This window comes from Vidua macroura, chromosome 18, assembly GCF_024509145.1.
Source record: "Vidua macroura isolate BioBank_ID:100142 chromosome 18, ASM2450914v1, whole genome shotgun sequence".
NCBI lineage: Eukaryota > Metazoa > Chordata > Aves > Passeriformes > Viduidae > Vidua > Vidua macroura.
The window spans coordinates 980,989-1,002,238 of record NC_071588.1 but is presented as its reverse complement, the minus strand read 5'-3'; the positions used below and the strand labels follow the sequence as shown (position 1 = coordinate 1,002,238).

General features: G+C 49.6%; 1 protein-coding gene across 2 annotated transcripts in view; it reads right to left on the bottom strand.

The window, feature by feature from the left end:
- Positions 1-21,250, bottom strand: part of LOC128816506 (transmembrane protein 132D-like) — a 200,982-nt gene that overhangs the window by 40,125 nt on the left and 139,607 nt on the right. The window contains exon 1 of one of the 2 annotated variants that reach the window (XM_053994169.1): positions 6,631-6,671. The exons of the other annotated variant lie outside the window; for it this stretch is intronic. The gene's annotated coding sequence lies outside the window, so the exon portion shown is untranslated. Of the gene's footprint in view, positions 1-6,630; positions 6,672-21,250 lie in introns of those variants that run through there. 2 annotated transcript variants of the gene reach the window in all.

The window sequence follows — 21,250 nt, the reverse complement described above, 5'->3', positions numbered from 1 at the left end:
GACAAGAGAGTGGGGATTGGAACCCAGTTACTAGAAGATGATGGCTGCTCCTACTGCCTCTTGGGCTAAAGGGGAGAAGCTGAGATTTTTCTCCTCTAAAGTATTAACATCAAAAAAACCTTTTCATCTTATTTAAAGAAACAGACACACTTTATTCAGACCCAAAGCAATACTTAAAGAAAGAAAAAAACCCCTCCTGGTCACTTGATATCTGCTTTGCTAAGGTTGCCCCATCCTCACCGTGATCTTTAGGGAAGGGAGAAAGAGGATTTCACAAAAAGAGAACTTGAGAAGAAAATCCTCTCCCTCCTTCAGCGCAAAAGCCCTTGAGATATTTTAAAATGACAATTCATCCAAGGGTGAGAGTATCTGCCCATACAGTCAGGTCTGTCTTGAGCACACTGAGTTTGTTCTCAGTGCAGAACAGCTCAGGCAAGGAGCTCTCAGGTTTGCAATGAAGTTTCCAGGTTCTGTGGTTTTCCCACATCTGGGCTCTGCAGCCAGGTTCCTCAGAAGCTTTCGCTGCTCCCTGTAGGCTCTGCAGAGCTGCAGAGGGGGCCAGCTGACAGCGCAGCGCTGTTAGCACCCGCTGCAATCACAGAGCTGGTGTCAGGCCCTGCTGGCAGCGTTCTGCGAGCACTTGGGCACGAATCTCATTTCTCTGGGACTGCTGGAGGCCACAGCACCTACCAAGCTGCTCACACCTCGTACTGAGCTGCAAAGAGCTGCTCCCCCAGGCAGCCACAGCTCCCTCCCTCCCCTGGATCCATTAGTGTGACCCTCGCAATGATTTTATAAAGCAAAGGGAACTTTAATAAGCCAGCCTTTGATTAATGAGCTCTGCTTTCCAAAGGCAAATGGAATTTCCCCTGGTAAGAGCCGGTAACTGCGAGTGATTCTCAGAAGCTCCATGAATTCCTTCTGAGGCTCCGAGTTTTGCAGGGCTGGCTTTGGATACTCTGAACACGGAGTGCCTCCCAGAGCAGCCCTTCCTGCCCTGGCTGGGGATGCTGCCCTGCCCTTCCCTGCCCTGCCCTGCCCTCCCCTGCCCTTCCCTGCCCTTCCCTGCCCTTCCCTGCCCTGCCCTGCCCTTCCCTTCCCTGCCCTGCCCTCCCTGCCCTGCCCTGCCCTTCCCTGCCCTGCCCTGCCCTGCCCTGCCCTGCCCTGCCCTGCCCTTCCCTGCCCTGCCCTGCCCTGCCCTGCCCTGCCCTGCCCTGCCCTTCCCTGCCCTGCCCTGCCCTGCCCTGCCCTGCCCTTCCCTGCCCTTCCCTGCCCTTCCCTGCCCTGCCCTTCCCTGCCCTGCCCTGCCCTTCCCTGCCCTGCCCCGCAGGAGGCTGCAGCCAGCAGCGCTGTGCTCAGCCCAGCTGGCACAGGGCTGGCACTGCGCTGGCACTGGGCTGAAAATGGGCTGAAAATGGGGTGACACTGGGGTGACACTGGGCTGCCATTGGGCGGCACTGGGCTGGAACTAGGAGGCACTGGGCTGGCACTGGGGTGACACTGGGCTGGCACTGGGTGGCCCTGGGCTGGCACTGGGCAAGCACTGGGAGGCCCTGGGTGGCACTGGGTGGCACTGGGCTGGCACTGGGTGGCCCTGGGCTGTCCCTGGGTGGCACTGGGTGGCACTGGGTGGCACTGGGTGGCACTGGGTGGCACCGGGAGGCCCTGGGCCGACACTGGGTGGCACTGGGTGGCACTGGGAGGCCCTGGGTGGCACTGGGCTGGCCCTGGGGAGGCACTGGGAGGCCCTGGGTGGCACTGGGTGGCACTGGGTGGCACTGGGCTGGCACTGGGTGGCACTGGGTGGCACTGGGTGGCACTGGGTGGCACTGGGCTGGCACTGGGTGGCACTGGGTGGCACCGGGTGGCCCTGGGCTGTCCTGCCCTGGCAGCCCTGGGCCGGGTGCTCTGCCTGCAGAAGCTTCTGTTCCTGCACAAGAGGATGCTCCTGCAGGCTCTGCTCTGCACCCCACCCTGAGCACAGAGGAACAGCACCTGGAGCAGCTCACGCTGCAGGGCACGGAGAAACGCTCCTGCAGCACCTGTGCAACAGCCAGCAAGGGCTGAACACCCCCCGTGTGGAAATGACTTCATTCTGAGGGAACAAACATGATAGTTATGTAGCCACGCTGAGATTTAGAGTGCAGAGCCTCGGCATGTAAAAGCCATAAATCTAAAGAGTTACTAATTTATAACTGTTGCTTTTTGCTGCTTGAGTGAAAAAGGAATCTCCTGAAGAAACATTATGTTCTTTATCTATAACTAACATAGATTACAGGAGATAATATTTCAGGGCTCCTCGGGATGGGAATAGTTATGCTTTTGCAAAGCTACAGCCGAACAGTCTCATTGGTAAAAGTTGATTTCCTCAGCAGCTATTAAAAAGGTGCTGAACTTTCTCTAACTATTAACACAGCATATCTCTATAATTCACTTACACTGAGCCCCTCCAACAATAAAATGAAATAATCAGAGAAAAACATGTCTCTGCATGTAATAGAAATGGAAGACCGGGTAATCTTTATTCTGAAATCGCTACCACGGTAAATAAATAGTAATACCTTAAAGAAGATGCTAGAGCGAGTGTTCTTTGCTTACTGAAGAGATTCATATTAAATAACTGAGCATATTAAGCCCTGCAGCAGAAACATATTCAGAAGATGTACACAGTAAGCATCAATTTAAGTTGAAATGCAGAAGTGAATACCTATTAGGTTTTTTCAATTTTAATAGGTAGCTTCCCTGAAATTTAATTTCCCTTCAGACATCTTTTGCCTTATCTTTCCTAGGGTGAAAAAAAGGATTTTACAATATCTTTATAAATCTTTCCAAATTTCTGTTTCTGTTGTCTGTGTATACACAGATAGCATTTCCTAATGTTTGTGTGTGCATATGTATATATCTAACTTCTGAAAGAAGCCAATGCATCACTAACTCATGCCTAGCTCTGATCCAGCTGCTGAGCTCCCCTCACAACCGGGGACACAAGGGGGTCCCTGCTGACCCTCAGAACTCCATGGCAGTTTGGTCTGAGCCTGGCTGGAAATGCTCATCAGCCCCTTGCACTGCATCCTGTCAAACCACATTTACCACTGCATTGAACTCTCTGCCTTCATCACCAATTAAATCTACTGTTGCTTTCCTCTTGCAGCGAAGTGCATCCTCCCACCCACCACACCCTGCAGGAGGAGAAGTGCTTGTCCTACTACAGTCCACAGGGAAAAGAAGATTAAAAGCTGCCCATGACACTGTAACTCACGTTCTAGAAGCACAGCAGATCTCCAGAGACATTCTTCATTACAGCAGTGGAATATATCTTTGCAGGCTAAAAGTCGAATTTCAAAAATCAGGAATGTTCCTCTCGGGTTCCAATAGGTATTTTGGCTTCTGGGTTATGTACAGAGTGCAATCAGGAAGAGAATAAAGTGACCCCTGAAATCTCCTGATGTCCAGAGCATGCACAAAGGAGACTGAACAGCTGCCTGAAAACCCCTCCCATTCCACATTCCTTAACCTTCTCTATTTTCTTCTTTTTCATGTGTTTTCTATTAATCAGCATGTAGAGCATTAATCCAAGGTCCCACCTTGAATCTTTTCACTATTTAGCTAAAAAAGACCGAGATTTGCCTCCTGTTCAACTAGCAGCCATCTTGCTCATATCAGAGGATCCATGCTTCAGTCATGCATAACTAATTTCAAATCTTATTTAGCATCAAGTCTCAGAATTAAGCAGCTAAGTGACAGCTGTTTAATTAACTCCTTAAGCTGATTAGAAAGCATTACAGAAATCCCCCCAAGGAAGAGTTTATAACTGTCAAGAGAGCCTAAGGCCATGTTAATGCTTCTGTTTAAATTTAGTAAGCTTCTAAACCAATAAAGTCTAAATGCTTGACATTCTCATGGATGTGGTCAAACTCAGTTTTTTTCCTCCTGTTAACCACTGCAAGGGTAGGGAACAAAACCAGCGACAGGGAAGGGATTTGAGAAGTCAGGAAGCAGCAGCTGAAGAGAAAAGGCAAGAGCTGCATTCCCCACAGGAGCTGCTGCGGGTCGTGGCACCAGCCCTCCTCTACTGGGATTAGCTCTGAGCTGGAGTAAAGCTGAGCTTGCACCTGAAGTGCAGAGTCATCTCCCAGCCCCTGGCTGCAAGGAAAAAGGGTTTGTTCATCGGCTCTTAAACCCTAAATCCACCTTTAATGATAAGATTATGGCAGCTGAAGTACAAGTTTTAGAAGCAGCTGGTGGGGCTAGATACAAGGTGGTGCAGAGAAACCAAAATTGCTCCAAAGCAGATTTCCTCGCCTGCAGTACATTATTATCAGCTCTGAGCTTGCAAACAGCTTGAAATATATAAAATATAGTCCTGATTTCCTTATTTCCCCTGTTGTTTCCAGGTTCTTTAGGATGCGCTGGAAAAATTATTGAAAAATCAGCTGCAATTCTTCTGTGTCCAAAGGAACGAAGGAGCAGTGGCCAGAAATAACCCAAATTAATTTGTGAGACCTTTAATATAAACAGAAGAGTTGAAAGTACAAGTTGAAATACTGCAAATACGAGAAATCATGGTGAAACCTGAAGGAGAAAATGTGAAAAGACTGACATGAACTCTAAGGTTAAATGTTTGGATTAATGTGGGCACGTTTCATCGTGCAGAATGGAGTCTGAAGTCTCTGGGAATGGCAGAGAGGAGGGGGATATAAGCAAATGAATCCCATTTCATTCAAGCACTTGCTACTTAATCAGTTTCCCTTTTCCCTCGGTGCAGGCAGGAGAGCTCCATGGGCAGATGTGCTGGCACAGGGGTCAAAAGGATCACCCCAGAAACCCAAATGCACATTTCTCTGGACAGATCTACCTGCTGACTCCCACTCCTCCACACAGCTGCTGGAGAGGGGAAAATGGATTTTTGGAATGGTAAAATGTGACTGCAAACCATTGTTTAGAAAGGAGTGGGTGGCAGAATCAATACTAGGATATATTTTTCACCCTTTCTTCCTCAGCCTGTGATTCCTGGGATAATTTTGACTCCATGTGATGGGGGTGACACCTCCAGCCACACCCTCACTCCTCCTCACTGGGGCAGAATCGATGGAGGGAGCAGATGTGGCAAGGACGAGCAGTGAAACAAAACCCCAAATACACACAAAGCCCAGCAAGCACAATTTTCCAGTTAAAAACCAGAGACCAGCCAATGGCTGCATTGTGCTGTAGGGAAAAAACAACACGGGATAATCAGAGAAACTGTCTGCCCCTCCTACTGTCACACACAAGGCATCCAGGAAAAACACCTGCTTCTATTTAATCTCAGACTCAGCTTTTGCAAAGCCTTTCAGCTATTTTATATTCTTATTAACCAACTTTCATCTCGGTGTAGACAGAATCGATCACGAAGGCTAAAGAGGGGTGGGGAAAAAAAGCTGAAGATGCAATGCAGTGCTGAGTAGTAAATAGGGGACAAGGAGCAAAAGGAGAGGCAGGGTTCAGTTAGGGTTAGGCACAAAGGAACAGGGGATCCTTAGAAGATGACCAGCAGTGGGAGGTTTCTCCTTACACAGCCTGAGTGTAATGCTCAGTAAAAAGCTCGAGAAGGACAGAAATGCATCTCAGCAGGCAAATGCAGGTGCTGCTGTGGCTGCCCGTGGAGCCAGGCTGGTAATTCCCTTGTTTCACAGGGTGTGTAGCAGAGACAGGCAATCCCAGCTGTGGGCACTGCCTGTGATTGCAGGATGCTATTCCACATCTCTGAGTGATGAAAAAAAGCCAGGAAATAAATCATCTGGCTCCCAGGGGGAGAAAAGCACATTTGCCTGTTGTGTCCCTTCTCCTCACCTCTGTCCCTCACGTGGCTCAGCTGGAGTGGCTCAAAGCAGGGGTCTGGATTTGTTTTGTGTTTGTGCAGTGTCCAGCCCTGCTCAGAGCTGAGCTCAGGCTGCTGGAGCAGCCAACAGCAGGGAGCAGCTCCCTTGCAGGTACAACGTGCAAACACAACAAATGCAAGAGCAGAGTGCTGGGGAGGGCTGCTGCCTCCTTCCTGGGGCTCACTGCTCCTGCCAGCTCTGCTGCTGGCAGAAAGGCACCCAGGGGTTTCAGGTGTCCAACACTGGCTTCCCTGAGCAGAAGTGAATTTTAAACCTGTGCTTCTGGGAGCAAGCTGGAGAGGGCAATGAGCTGCTCAGCACTGGGACAGGCTGTGACAGCACCAGCAAAGCCACCAGGCTGCACTGGGTCTCCTTCACACCCGACAGCTGGGGAGGCAAACCCTCCCATGGGAGGCAATGTAAACTTAATTTGTCTCAGGTTTAAGATGACAAAGTCCCTTTGATGTGCAGCATTTAGGAATTGTGTTAGCATCCTTCTGGGGAGCCCTCCTTTGGTGTTTGGGTGGTTTGCAGTGCTAAGTAGGCTGCCACCATGCCAGGGAGCTGTCATGCACCTTCCCTGCTTATCAGAGTCAGGCCCAGGAAGCCTCAGAGTTGTCAGGCTGTGGTTCTTCAGAGGAAATGCTAATTAATTCACAGGCCCCAAACTGTAACTCCACGAAGCCGTGTGTGCATACTTGATTTCGGTCCCTAGATAGGCTGCTTTAGCTGATCATCAACACAGCTTGCTCTTAAAAGGAAACAAACAAACCTCTTTGGGGAGGATTTCTTCTTGGCTTTCCCCCAGCAGGCTGCCAGACACCATGACAGGAGGGACAGGCTGGGTGCCCCTCACAGGAGACCTTGCAGAGGAGCGGGGCTGGGAGCCTGCCCGAAGGTGCAGCAGGTCCCTGCTGCCACACAGTGCTGGGGCTGGGGAGGCTGGCAGGGCCAGGGCCAGGGCCACATTAGCCACAGCCAGTCAGGATTTCACACACAGGGCCATGCTGTGCCAAATTAGCCACAGCCAGTCAGGATTTCACACACAGGGCCATGCTGTGCCAAATTAGCCACAGCCAGTCAGGATTTCACACACAGGGCCAGGGCCAGGGCCACATTAGCCACAGCCAGTCAGGATTTCACACACGGGGCCATGCCGTGCCAAATTAGCCACAGCCAGTCAGGATTTCACACACGGGGCCATGCTGTGCCAAATTAGCCACAGCCAGTCAGGATTTCACACACGGGGCCATGCCGTGCCAAATTAGCCACAGCCAGTCAGGATTTCACACACGGGGCCACACCATGCCAAATTAGCCACAGCCAGTCAGGATTTCACACACAGGGCCATGCTGTGCCACATTAGCCACAGCCAGTCAGGATTTCACACACAGGGCCACGCTGTGCCAGATTAGCCACAGCCAGTCAGGATTTCACACACAGGGCCATGCTGTGCCACATTAGCCACAGCCAGTCAGGATTTCACTCACTGGGCCACACCGTGCCACATTAGCCACAGCCAGTCAGGATTTCACACACAGGGCCAGGGCCAGAGCCAAATTAGCCACAGCCAGTCAGGATTTCACACACGGAGCCACACCATGCCAAATTAGCCACAGCCAGTCAGGATTTCACACACAGGGCCATGCTGTGCCAGATTAGCCACAGCCAGTCAGGATTTCACACACAGGGCCATGCTGTGCCACATTAGCCACAGCCAGTCAGGATTTCACACACAGGGCCAGGGCCAGGGCCAAATTAGCCACAGCCAGTCAGGATTTCACACACAGGGCCACACCGTGCCACATTAGCCACAGCCAGTCAGGATTTCACACACAGGGCCACACCATGCCAAATTAGCCACAGCCAGTCAGGATTTCACACACAGGGCCACACCATGCCAAATTAGCCACAGCCAGTCAGGATTTCACACACAGGGCCACACTGTGCCAGATTAGCCACAGCCAGTCAGGATTTCACACACAGGGCCAGGGCCAGGGCCACATTAGCCACAGCCAGTCAGGATTTCACACACAGGGCCATGCCGTGCCACATTAGCCACAGCCAGTCAGGATTTCACACACGGGGCCAGGGCCACACTGTGCCAAATTAGCCACAGCCAGTCAGGATTTCACACACAGGGCCAGGGCCAGATTAGCCACAGCCAGTCAGGATTTCACTCACTGGGCCACACCGTGCCACATTAGCCACAGCCAGTCAGGATTTCACACACAGGGCCACACCATGCCAAATTAGCCACAGCCAGTCAGGATTTCACACACAGGGCCAGGGCCAGGGCCAAATTAGCCACAGCCAGTCAGGATTTCACACACAGGGCCACACTGTGCCAAATTAGCCACAGCCAGTCAGGATTTCACACACAGGGCCACGCTGTGCCAAATTAGCCACAGCCAGTCAGGATTTCACACACAGGGCCACGCTGTGCCAAATTAGCCACAGCCAGTCAGGATTTCACACACAGGGCCAGGGCCACATTAGCCACAGCCAGTCAGGATTTCACACACAGGGCCACGCTGTGCCAAATTAGCCACAGCCAGTCAGGATTTCACACACGGGGCCCGGGTCTCCGTGGGCCAGCAGAAAGGCTCTTGGCTTCTCAGCTGGGAAGCCAAAGGCAGAGGCTTGGTGCTGCAGGAGTTGGAGCTCTGCGAGGGGTGGGCTGTGGGATATGATGTTGGGATTTCCACTGACAAAATGAAAGCTCTGGGATACCACTTCAAAGCAAAGATGCCAACGAGACTCTGGCAATGCAGTGCAGCAGAGTAAATGTTTGGTGGGATGTGTAGCAGAGCCAGCATGATGGGGGTCAAACTGACTGAAACAGCTCTGCTTTCACAGAGGGAAGCATTAAACATCCCTAAACAAATCACTAGCCTTGCTTAATGTGGTTTTTTACAATTGTGTTTCTTTCACAGCTTGCTGTGCTGCCATTCCCAGGCTGTATCCTGAGCTGCACACGAATCCTTCCCCATCTCCCACTCTGTGCTGGCCCCTCTGCTCCGTGGTCCAAAGGGAACTCTACAGACACAGCTGGGGACCCTTCCCCATCTCCCACCCTGTGCTGGCCCCTCTGCTCCATGGTCCAAAGGGAACTCTACAGACACAGCTGGGGACCCTTCCCCATCTGCCATCCGGCTCCTTGGGGCCTGGCCAACAAGGAGCACCTCAGAGCAGCCCTTGGGACGCGGAAATAGCCAGCAGAGGAATTTGGCAGGTTTTGTTTTGTCATTCTCTGCTTTCCAGAGCCAGGGAGCCCCGAGATGTGCAGAATTCCCTGGCTGCACACAGGGCTCCACCAGGCAGCCCTGCCTGCCCTGCTCTGGCCACCACGGATTTCTGCCCTGTCACAGCCAGCAAGGGACAAGCTGGGGGAGAGCTGAGGGTGCCAAGGATGGGAGAGGGGGGCAGGAAGGACTCAGAGGCACAGAACAGGGAGGGAACAGGGAAGGTTAACTGCTGACAGAGGCTCCACAGGCCCTGTGCTGCAGGAGGCAGGGCTGGGGGATGTCTGTGCAATGCAGGACATGCAGCAAATGCTGCTCTGAGTGCTGGGAACGGAGGCTGCTCTTGCAGCAGAGCCCTCTCTGCTCCCACGCTCCATTGTCCCCCCGTTATCCATCCTCAGCTCCCACGGAACCACGTGTGGGATGGAGCCTGTGCACAGACCAGGGCTATGCACAGACCAGGGCTATGGGTGCTGCAGATCAGGAATGATAAACATGATCACATGAAGGAGCCAGCGATCATGGAGCTGCAGGAGGCTCCTTGCAGAACTGTTGCTGCATTCTGCACATCACAGCACCACAGAGGTGTAAGTGATGGGTGTTGGTGTTATTGGGGAACAGGCTTCCCCTAAAAGGCTGCCCCAGGCTTGGCCTGTGGGAATCAGGCCCCATCAGAGCCCTCTGAGAAATGCAGAAGAGCTGGAACAAAAGGAGATTCATTTTCTGAGTAAGTTTAGCTTTTCCTGTTGTTTTACCAACAGACACGTTGTCACCTGAGAACAACTTGGGTGTGATCCCTAAGATGTGAGCACACATCTGCTGAGCTCTGCCTGCCAGGGCTTTCCAGGGCTGTGTTTGTGCCTGGGAGCCCTGCTGTGCAACACTCCATTCCCCTCCATGCCAGGTCAGCACAGCGAGCCTTGGTGCTCACCGCCACATCCCGCAGTGACCCTGGGAGCCCCGTGCCCAGGGCAGGGCAGGGCAGCATTCCCTGTGAGCATTCCCCCTCACACAGCTGTGCCCTGGGAGCTGTCCCCAGCCGGGCACACAGTGCCACTGCCTCCCTGCCACCTCGCTCTGCTCCCTCCTCCCAGGCTGCTCCATTATCTCCTACAATTTTCCCAGCTTGTGATGTCTAACAGCACCTCTTCCTTGCTCTTCCCCTGACACCTGCAGAGCTGGGTACTTTACAGCCCTCCTTAAAATTCAGCTCTGCCACAGTGATTACAGGATGCTGCAAATCTCCAGCAGGCTCGATTCTTCTCTCCTGCCATCTCCCACAGCTTTGCTTTAACTCCGTGGGGTTAAGCAAGACTCCTTAGTAAAGCAGGCAAATCAAGGAGCACACAGAACCACAGAGGTGAAAGAGACCTCTAAGAGCAAGAAATCGATTTATCAACACATTAATCGACTCTGGGTTGATTTCCCCATCATTCTGGAAGTTCTGCTGTTGCTCGTGCAGCGTTCCAGAGGGGAAGCTGAGAAGCAGTGAGGTTATGAGCTGCCCAAGCCTCCAGGGGCAAAGCCATCAGCAATCCCTGGAGCTCTGCCATCCCACTGCCCTGCTGCACAGGGAAAATCCCGACAGCAACAGCGACCACGGACCAAATGGGGTGGCAGGACAAGGAGAAAATGATGCAGTGACCATGAGAAAACAGCAGATTTGCAGGGATGAAATCTGCCCAAATGTAGCAATTACTGTAAACTCCCTTGGCAGAGCCACAGAGCAAGGACCAAACCAGTTTTTCACTTTTCTAAAGAGAAGAAAAAGGGTTTTAAGGAAAAGAGAACTCGTGTTCTGCAGAGAAGTGACTAAACTGCCTGTTCCAAAATTCCCTTCCAGACCGGCCTGGCAGTTTGTGTGGCACATTCATATTTAGGAATGTCAGGCAAGAAGCAGCCTGAGCTAAATTGGGACCATCACAGGGCCTTGGAAAGCCGCCTGCAACCCAACAATTCATTCATGAGCAGACTCAGGGCAGAGCAGGGGGCAGCCTGCAGCCAGCGGGCTCTGCTGGCTTCGTAATTAGCTCCTCAGCTGAGCTTTAAACAGAAACACAAAAATAAACAACGGGGACATTCAGAAAAACGATGATGTTCCAGCTCCCATATGGCAAATGGGGCCAAAGTCTGCTCTGAGACATGTGACCATGACCTTCTTGAGGACACCATGGTGGCCAGGACAGAATTTGGGTCACAGCACAGCAATTTGGGTCCTGTGAAATCCATGGCAGTGACGGGACAAGGAGGCTGGTCCTGCCTGCAGAGGCTGCACCCTCCTGCCACTGTGGCTAACCTCAGCCACCCTCGTGCTGAGAGGGGCACTCACACCCTGTTTCTAAGCACAAAACCCATTTATCCCCGTGCATTTTGGTTCTAACACTGCCATCCCTCCAGCTGAGGAGCCAAATCTTCAGCTTTTTGCATTTGGTCTCGGGAAGAAAATGATGGGGTTTTTTTAATAGAACACAGAAACCAAAGTTTTATTTCTAACAATCTCCCTAGTTACAAATTCCGTGCCCACAGTGGTGTTTTTGTGCCTGGACTTCAGTGGCACTACTCACTTAGAACTTTTTCTCTGTGATTAGCCAGTGGCAGCAACTGCCAGGATATAAATGGGTGCAACTTTGCTGATTTCGCAGATATGCCAAGGAAGTGACCCGTACACTTGACTCCCTGCCACACATAAAGGCTATGGTAAAGGGCAGTATCAGACTCTGAATGAAGATAAAACATTTTTAGGTCTAGAATTAAGCTGAGAAAGAAAGCAGTGAGCCTGCAAGCTCTGCTTTGATCATTTAGCCTTTACAGATTTGTGACAAATTGTTTTTTCTGCTTGAATCTGAACTGATACAGATTTACATGAGTGGTTAAAAAGTAATACCAATTGGGAAATAAAATCCCTAACAGCACCACAAAAAAGCAATAAACTTAAGAAGCAGTTAGACAGACAGAAGAATGCTTTACAATAGGAAAAAAAATTAATAACAGAGAAAAAGAGAGGTCGGACACTTGTAAAGCTGGTTGTGGCAGGCTGAAAGCAGGGAATCCAAAAAGCCATTAGAAAAAAGACATGAAGAATCTTGTAATAATATCCTGGGGAACATGCTTGCTTCAGATTCAATGCCTTTAAGACCATATTGTGTGTCCTGTGACTCTTGTTTAATGCCTAATCCTTCCAGAAGGATTGGGAGAGAACTTGTGTTGGTATCAGTCCGATGTCCTCAAGGAAATAAATCTGGACTTGACATCAAATTACATATTTTGTACCCAGGACATTTAAAGTACTTTCCTAATCTGGTGTACACAGAGATCTGCACCCAGCAATTCTTCTGAAGTCGGTGCAGGAGTAAGAGTTTCATTTTCTTCCTCCAGCTTCTTCTCATTTGAAACATGAGGAGAAGCCCCCTGTGAATAAAGCCCTGTGCTCAGAGCTGCTCACTCTGGAATGGTTCTGAAGCTGTGACCAGAACAGCTCCAGGCTGCCCCAGCCACCCTGCAGAGGCAGGAACTGGTGCTGCTGGAGGTGCAGGGCAGGCTGCTCCAGGTCAGACCTGGGTGTACCAGAACTCATCCTGCCTCTGCTGACTCCAGCTGCAAACTTCTCCCTGCAAACCTGGCGGGCAACAGCTCGCCTGCCCTGTGAGAGGGCACAAGCTGAAACAAACCCACTGGGAGTACCCCAAGGTCTTTTGGGGTTTCTTTTGAAAATTCTGAAAGGTAAGAAATCCCTGCTTGAGGAATGGGTTTTTTCCAGGTAAGTCATGCAGGGTTAAGTTCACAGTTAGGAAGGAAGGGGAAGGTGAGGAGCCTTTTGCTGAGAGTTGATAAAGCTCCCGATGTGATCAATACCTGCCTCAGACACGGGGCCTGGTGTGCCCACGTTTATCTCCCTGCTCCCAGCCTGCCCAGCTGATAAATGGCTGCAGGGGCTCGGGACTGCTGTGTGACAAGCTTGTTCATTGGGTTGCACAGAAGACAAGAGTCTTTAGATGACAATAACAAATGCTGCTTCTTCCCCGAGACACTGCCAGACGCATCGGACCAACACAATCTGACTTTTGCTTTTATTTGGTCAGGTTTTCCTGTTAGTTCAAAATTTACTGCAAGCTCAAGGCCCTGCAGCCAAAATCTGTACAAAGTTCCTGACCCACCTTGTCGAAGGACAGCTTGGCTGAACAAAAGCCTCTTTCCAAAATCAGTTACACAGAAGCTGTGGTGGCTTGCTCTGAGTTCAGCGAGGCTGCTAACTCAGGAGGAGTTAGAGGGTGATCCCACTCTCCCCATCTTTCAGTGCTGCTTTCATGTCTTTCTGCTTTCTGCTTCAGGATTTTCCCCCATGCCCCCAGCATTTCAACTCCCACGTCACAAAAAGGAAATCATCCCTTCTGATTTCCTTCCCTTACCTGCTTGAGTTATTTTTATTTCCTGTGCATGTCCAGGACCACTGAGGAGGGCCCCACAGGGGCCAAAGAGGTGAGGCAAGGAAAAAAAAAGATGAGTGAGAGAGGCTGCAACAGGAATTCACAAGAGGATCAGTGGTAAGGTGAAACAGAACCAAGAGCAGACATTCATGGTCTTCCATCACAAGTGAAAAGGGAAAATAATCAGCTGGCTGGGCTCAAAACAAAGACTGTGTCTTTCCAAATAATGTAGCTGCATCAGGAAATCCATGGCTACAGAAAACAGGAACGTTTATATGGATTGACCTCCACTGCAGTTTAGAGGGAAATCAAACTACTTAATGGAAGAAAACTGGATCACACCCCTAGATCACAAGCATGCTGAGCTGCACAGCTGGAACACAGCTTCCTTTGCTCTCACACCATTCCTCTGGCACCTGCTCTCAGCCACTGCTGGAGAAATGGATCAGAACAGTCCCTGGCCTCAGCCAGAGGGATTCTCTCAACAGGAACACCCCTCTGTTTACTGGAACTGCGCTGTGAAAGAAGAATTAAAGCTTCTTCCCATTGGATTGTTCCCCTACTGTCCTGCTTTAGGGACCCTGTTTGCAGATAGACTTGAAGAATTGTACTGGTTAATGGAATGGATTTTGGCATTAGTGGAAAATATAAGCCCTCAATATCAAATATTAAATTATTCCTGATTAATTCTTTTATGGGCTTGGACTTGCAACTGATTTAATACTCCTGGATAATTACTTCTGTTATAACTGTGCCTTTGATTTTTAATTAACCATACAAAGTTTCTCATTCAAATCTAATATTACCTTTGCTAACAATGTCAACTCTCTGTTTAGAGATTCTGCTCACATTAAACTGTATGCTGAGAAATTAAAATCTGCTTTTCCTCAACTGTGTGAACAGATTCTGTACCAGGCTTATTTATTCTACATAATTACCCAGGAAAATATTGTTTCTGGTATCCTGAGCACTGCTGTCTGCCAAGTGACCCCTTCCTCTGGACAGCACTGCCCTGTGCTCCCCTCAGCCCAGCTCACACAGAATCCCAGACTGGAAGGGCTGGAAGGGACCTCAGATCCACCCCTGACACCTTCCACTGTCCCAGGCTGCACAGAAAGCCAAAGCACAACATTTTCAAACTTGTGTGCTGTTGCTCACCTAAATTCTTCCTTACAGATGTAGTTAAGTGAATTTACTCCATTAAAATTCAATCAAAGTGAGCTGCCTGGGATCTGCCTGCTGAGCAACTTCAGTGATCAGGCTCCTTGAAATTCCGAGTCTGGATATGAGTCTGGGTGTCACACTTGAACCATTCACATCAGAATCTGGACCTTGCTTTGAAAATGTCAGGGTTTCTACTTTAACTCCTTGTAATTAGACTCACATTTACCCACAGAGGGAGGTTTGTGTCAGTCTCTCAAAGCTTTTGGCAGGTCCACACACCTGCTTGGACTCAAAAAAAACCACAGCCTCTGGGAGTGTATGGCTTAATGGAAATGACTGGTAAAGCTCCCTGTGATCAAATTAAATGGTTTGCTTTCTCACTAGCTACCATTTTTACACAGGTTATTCTCAGAATATTGGGCATTCTCCTGTTTGACCTGTTAGCTAATTGCAACTGTGCAGAGCAAATCACCCAACTGCAACCTCATCTCTTGTGTTTGTTGGATCAGCTCTCCTTCATTCGGGAGCTTTTCCATCCTAATTGTTAAGCCCTTCAGAGGAGCAGCCTTACCCTGAAGGGCTTTTTGCCCTTCTTATGTTAAATAACTTTGCTTTTAGGGATGACAAATTCAGACTTTTGTCATCCAAGTCACGTCCTGGCATTTTTCAGTCTATTTTGCTGTTTATGACCCTTGCCCTCGTAGAGATGAGGTTCAGAACAAGTTTAAGGAATCGGGCAGCAATTACCAGGTGTGGAACCAAAGGACTCAGAGAGGAAGGAGAGCTGACCTCGACACTGACTCCTGCTCCAGCCACAAACACCCTGAAAGGGCTGGAGAACACTTCTGACCTCTGACTAAGCTTCTCTGTGCTTAGCAAAAGATCATAATCCTCCAGCCTGCAGTGTACTGGGCAACTGCAATGCGATTCACTCACTACAGTGATGAGGCACATATAAAAAAAATACATAAATGTATATATAATGTATTAAAAACTAAGTATGTGACTGCTGCAGATTGTCAATTGTCACAAATGCTAAAGGATTTCTGAGAACCTACAAAGATCTGGCAAAATTTTTTGATATTTTAGAGCTTTTAACTATTTTCTATTAGGATTCTCAGAGGAGTTCAACTGAGGATCAAAAGCTTTGCAGAGAAACATGAAAAATGCAAACACAGGAATGATGTGCTGCTGCTCCCCTTCCCCTGGCTGGCACCCCAAGGAACTGAGATCAGGAACATCAGGGCTCAGGCTGTGCCCTGGCTCTGCCCAGCCACTGAGTTACACCTGCCTGCATGCCAGAGAAAAGGATGCTACAGCTTATTCCATGGTTAAAACCAAGAAAATGGAGTCTAAGAAAATAATTATGTTGTGCTTGGGGAAATATGGAAATGACCATGAGCTGCTGCATTTAACCGACTTCTTGAAATTAAATTATTTGTATTCAAATATGTGCAAAACCAATGATCATTTTTGGTTTTGATCAGCTCAACCTGTTCTTTGGGGAAATTAATTTGATGCTCTGGGTATAAACACTCTTTCAAAATGCTCACCGTGAAGCAATGTTTTCCTCCTGCTCTCCTTAGCACCAAAGCAATTTTCAAAGCATTCCCATTGATAACACAAACAAAACAGACGAACCATTTCACGAGGAGGACCAGAAATTGCAATCAGAGAAGCAATACTTAGAACACAATTTAATCCATATTCATCAGCGGGCCGCACGTGGGTGGAGGAGCAGGACCAGGCATTTCTGACTGCTGGAGGCTGCAGGAGGACACAGCACAGCTCCAGCCCAAGGTGTGCTCAGCACCCACCCGGGCCACCCGTGCAGAGAGCGGTGTCAGGAGCTCATCTGCAACGAGCTGATACCAGCCAGCTCTAATTAAATAACGGGGAAAACCACTTGGAGTCTCCTAACGCTGGCGGGATCCTGCCAGACCCCTGGCAGCCCGAGGGGCAGCTCGTTTGAGATCCTCTCAGGCAGAGCTGCCCAAAGCAGCCCAGAGGACCAGGGGGTTTAAACCCTCACGGCTGTGGCTCGGACAGGAAGGTGTGACTGATATCCCTGCTGGGAAGAGGAGAAGTGAGAGCCCAGGAGGGCTGGAGGGGAGCCCTTTGTCCTGCAGGAGCTGCAGCAGCATCAGAGCTCCGTGGCAGGGCTGTGGAAGAGGAACTGATGGAAGAGGGACTGAACTGATGGAGCTGTGGAAGAGGAAGAGAGCAGAGCTTCTGCCACAGCCCTGGCAGCCCTGGGTCCTGCTGAGCCCCAGGGAGTGAAGAGCACTGCTGCCAGCCAGGGGACTGTGCACAAATCCCCAGCGGGACGGGGCTGCTGAGGAACGCGGCCCCAGCTGTTCATTCTCCAGCACCAGCCTCATTCCACGCTTATGGCAATGGGAGGATGCCAGCAGCTCACAGCCCCGGCAGCAGACAAAGAACTTAATGGTACAACTCACTTTAAAAGCTCTTTGACCAATCCCACGAAGCAAAAGCATGTTGACACCCGTTCTATCCACATTCTAAGCACACATACCTTTGCTTAAAACAATGCTCGCTTATTTCCAATGCAATGCTGCTTGTCAGCCTTAAAACACAAGGCACAGAGCTCCTTTCTTAAGCTTAGAACTTCCTAATATCTCGTTAGACATACTTTTCTGTAGCTTAGGGAGTTATTCTAGCCAAGCATTAATACACTGACCATTGTTCTATTTGTCCTTATTTTCTATTTCTTGTATAACTTTTCTGCTGACAAATCTCACGGCTACTGCTCAGCTCTGATCACAGTTCTGCTGTCTCTGAGGCCTGCCTTTTGCAGCTTTCCCAGAACCCTGATTTTAAGGATTCCCACAATTCCCTCTCTCGGTTCAACTAAAAAGAAACGTTCATTTTCCAAATCCACAGCAGGCTCCAGCTGAAGGCTCCCGGGGGCTGGGCAGGACCCCTGCAGGGAAAAGGGGCCAGGCCACGTCCTGCCCATCTCTGATCTTCAGAAAAGCTGAGAGTGGAACCTCAACTTCTGCTTTCCCCATCTAGCACAGGACTTCATTTCCCTCCTAGCTGGTCTCTGATGTCCAGAATTATCAGCAGCAATATCCTCATTCATTTTCTTTCAATTCCTTCTGTAATTGCTTGGGGATTTTAAATGCTGCCAATATTGGGGTCATTATTAACCCCAGGCAAAATATGCACTGGAAGACCACAAACCTTGATTCTTGCCTTGTTACCATAGTTACACCTGACCAAGAGGTGACACCTGAACTCTGGCTTCAGGCTCTAAGTAAGTGATGAAGAACCAAGGAATCTCAGAAAATGAACTGACAGTGTTTGAAGAAGAAAAGGTCAAGCACACTCATGGGAAGATCTCAAAAATTTAAGCTCACACTATTAATTTCTATAAACAACTTGTTATCACCCTGCCTACATGGATCTGATGAGATTATTCTTGCCAGCTCTTGATCATGATACTGTGCAACTGCATATTGAAAAGCTCTGCCTTTGATCACAGGGAGCACAGCTATTACAGATAATGTACACACTGCACGCCTACTAATCTTATTCTGATTTTTCCTGGGAAATGAGCAGTTCTGAAACATGCATCTCAAATCAGGAAACTTCCATGATCAGAGAACAAGCAGAAAACAGGCATTAATTGATTTTAAATCTGACAAAATGATTAATACCGTTACTTTCACCCCCAGATTTCTCCATCTGTCAAAATATTACAGCAATTCCAGCAGTTCAGATGTGTAACTGCTGGGCCTGAACACAAAATTCCTGCTAAAAGTTCCAGGAGCACTTCAGAGAGCAGTGCTGTGCTAATGCACACCAGGGGTGCTTTAATTCACGTGTCCAAACGCCCTCCTCTGTGAGCTAAGGGACCGATGAGCAGGGCTTGCTTTGCCAACCCACGGGTCTTAAAGAAAACAAACAATGGCATTCATTTCCTTGATCTTCGCTGAAATGACACTAAAGCCCCAGGGATGTGCTTTAGTGACAGAACACAAAAGTTCGGAATTCTTACAGCTGCTGGAGAAGGTGCTGAGGTTGGCAAAGGCTTTTTTGCCCCCTGTGCTCCACAGCTGAATTAAAGGAGTGTCAGCTGCAGCCCTCAGAGGCCAGGATTTAGAGCAGCCCAGGCAGAGTGTGCCACGCAGTCTCTGCTCTCCTTGAGGTGTGACATATGTCACTTCACTGTTGTCACACAGTGGTTCATGCTAGGCTAGACGTGAATTTTTGGGAAAAAAAAAAACAAAACAAAAACAACAAAAACTTTGTAATCATACACATCAATTCAGATTTCTTCCCAGCACGGAGGAGATGACCAGGCTCTGAAAGAACGACTCAAAAAGTCATTGTGCACAAGATGCACACTCCTGGCTTATTCTGTGCTTGAAGGAGAGCTTGTTGTTGTTTTGGGGGTTTGTTTTAATTAAAGCTAAATAAAACCAAATAATGTACTAGAAAATCATGAATCTTTTCACCTAATGTCACCCTTCCTTTTGATGTTCAAAATTGCTTTGACTTCTTTCCTCCACGCAAACCACGCTCCTGGGTGTCTGAGTGCATCCCAGCCTCTCGGTTTAGAATTTCAACATTCAAAAAGCTGAGCAGGAGGAACTTTCTCCAGCCCCAGATAAATCAGGCTGGCAGCCACGTGGCCCCAAGTGACTTCAGAGGAGCTCTCCCCGTGCACTGGAGATGTCAGATCTGCACCCCAGGAAGTTTGTAAATCCTACAAAGTTTGTACTCTGCACAGATCCACGTTCCCTGACAAAGCAGATCTTTTACAACACACCTTGTGGGGCAAGCGTGGGTGCCATGAATCTGAAAAGCCAACCTGTCAATCCAGAGCCAGCGTGCTCATTTTCCTGAACAGCTTTCAAGGACATTTACCATAAATCTGTGAAAGGAGAGCTACTTACAGGCCTGGGATTTATAGAAAGTGCAGCCTATTTGTGCTCTGTCTTCTGTCAATAGCATTAAGATTTGCAGTTTGCACTGAATTATCCAATGACCTAAATCCTAGCAAGCTATCAAAATCTGTTCCCCAGATAAAGTCATGCTGGAGTTTGATACATTTATCAGTGCCAGACACACAGCACTGCTTACAAGCACGGCAATTTCTCAAGTCTTCTTCAGCAGCAGACAAAAGGGAGGTACAAATGAATTACAGCCTATTCACTCCAATGGTTTAAAATAATTATCACCCATTGAAACAAAGTAATGCAATTCCTGCCTCCTGATTTCACACAAACTCCTGCTGTAATGAGGCACTGTTTATTTACCTAATGTAAAGCATCCAAATCTTATGCTGACAGCTCCAGAATGATTTATTGTTCTTCCATTATGCTAAATACTTGGGCTAGATCATGCCTCATTATACAAAATATAATCCATTGCCAGTCAGCTGAACAGGACCTGATCTGGGAGAGGCAGGGGCTTTGCTGAGTGCCAGTACAGCTTTGTGGTGACGGAGCTGCAGCCAGGATGTGACACGGGACATTTCCCTGCCCTCCAGCATCAGGGCAACCTTGCTGAAGCAGCAGCAAGGCAAGAGGGGGTTGGAAGCAGCACACGAATTTGGAAATGTGCACAGCTCCTTCTGAACCCCAAGTGTTCCACAGATTGCAGTGCTGATCTCAGAGGGCATTTCCAGGGGAGGTTCCACCAGCCAGGTGCTCCTGGCCACGCTGCCTTGCCAGAATAAGGACCAGAGTGGTATAAATACTACAAATGGCTGGCTGGACAGAGAATTCTCCACACTCTCCAGCTGGGATGTACCCTGGGAGAAACTTTGCTTTCAGCTATTTCCTCCACTGGCAGAGGAACACGTGCAGGGTCACTGCAGTGACAAAGAGCTGCTGCCACCCCTACGGAGTGTGCTCCACCAAAACCCACGTCCATGTCCTGTACCAGCAGGCACAGACACACCCCAGCCAGGGGACACCCCCTGCCCACCCAGGACACTGCACAGCCCCTGGGGACCTGGCAGGGATGGCAAGGGACAGCCAGGCCTGCAGGGGGGAGCCTGAATGCCACCCCACACAGTCCCAGCCACGGCAGCAGCCCAGCTTCCCTCCTGCACCCCCAGCTGCCCTCGGGATCGACCAGCAGAGCCACCTGGGTGCCAGGGGATGGCCTGGCACAGAGCAAGGCACTGCTGGGAGCTATAGAGGCACAGAAACAGCTCCACGAAGAAGGAGAAACCAAAATGAGAAGACACGTCCCTACAGGGACAGCAAGAGGCTCCTGGTGTGTTTCTGTGCTTCTGGCCAAATGCAATCTGGATTAAAAGAGGCTCCCACCACCTGAGGCCCTGGGAATGTCCATCTGGTGGCATTGCAGGCACTGCTGGGCACGCAGAGCACAATTAAAGCCTTCAGCAGACACAGCCTGAGAGAGCCAAGCCAGCCAAACTCCACCAGAGGGTCTGAGATGGGCACTGAATGCTGCGGGTGCTCGGGGAGTTTTGGGTGGAACCTAAGGCTTTCAGACAGATCCAAGAGCAAAGCTCCAGGACACAAAAATATCCCTCTCATCCACCTGAGGGAAAGAC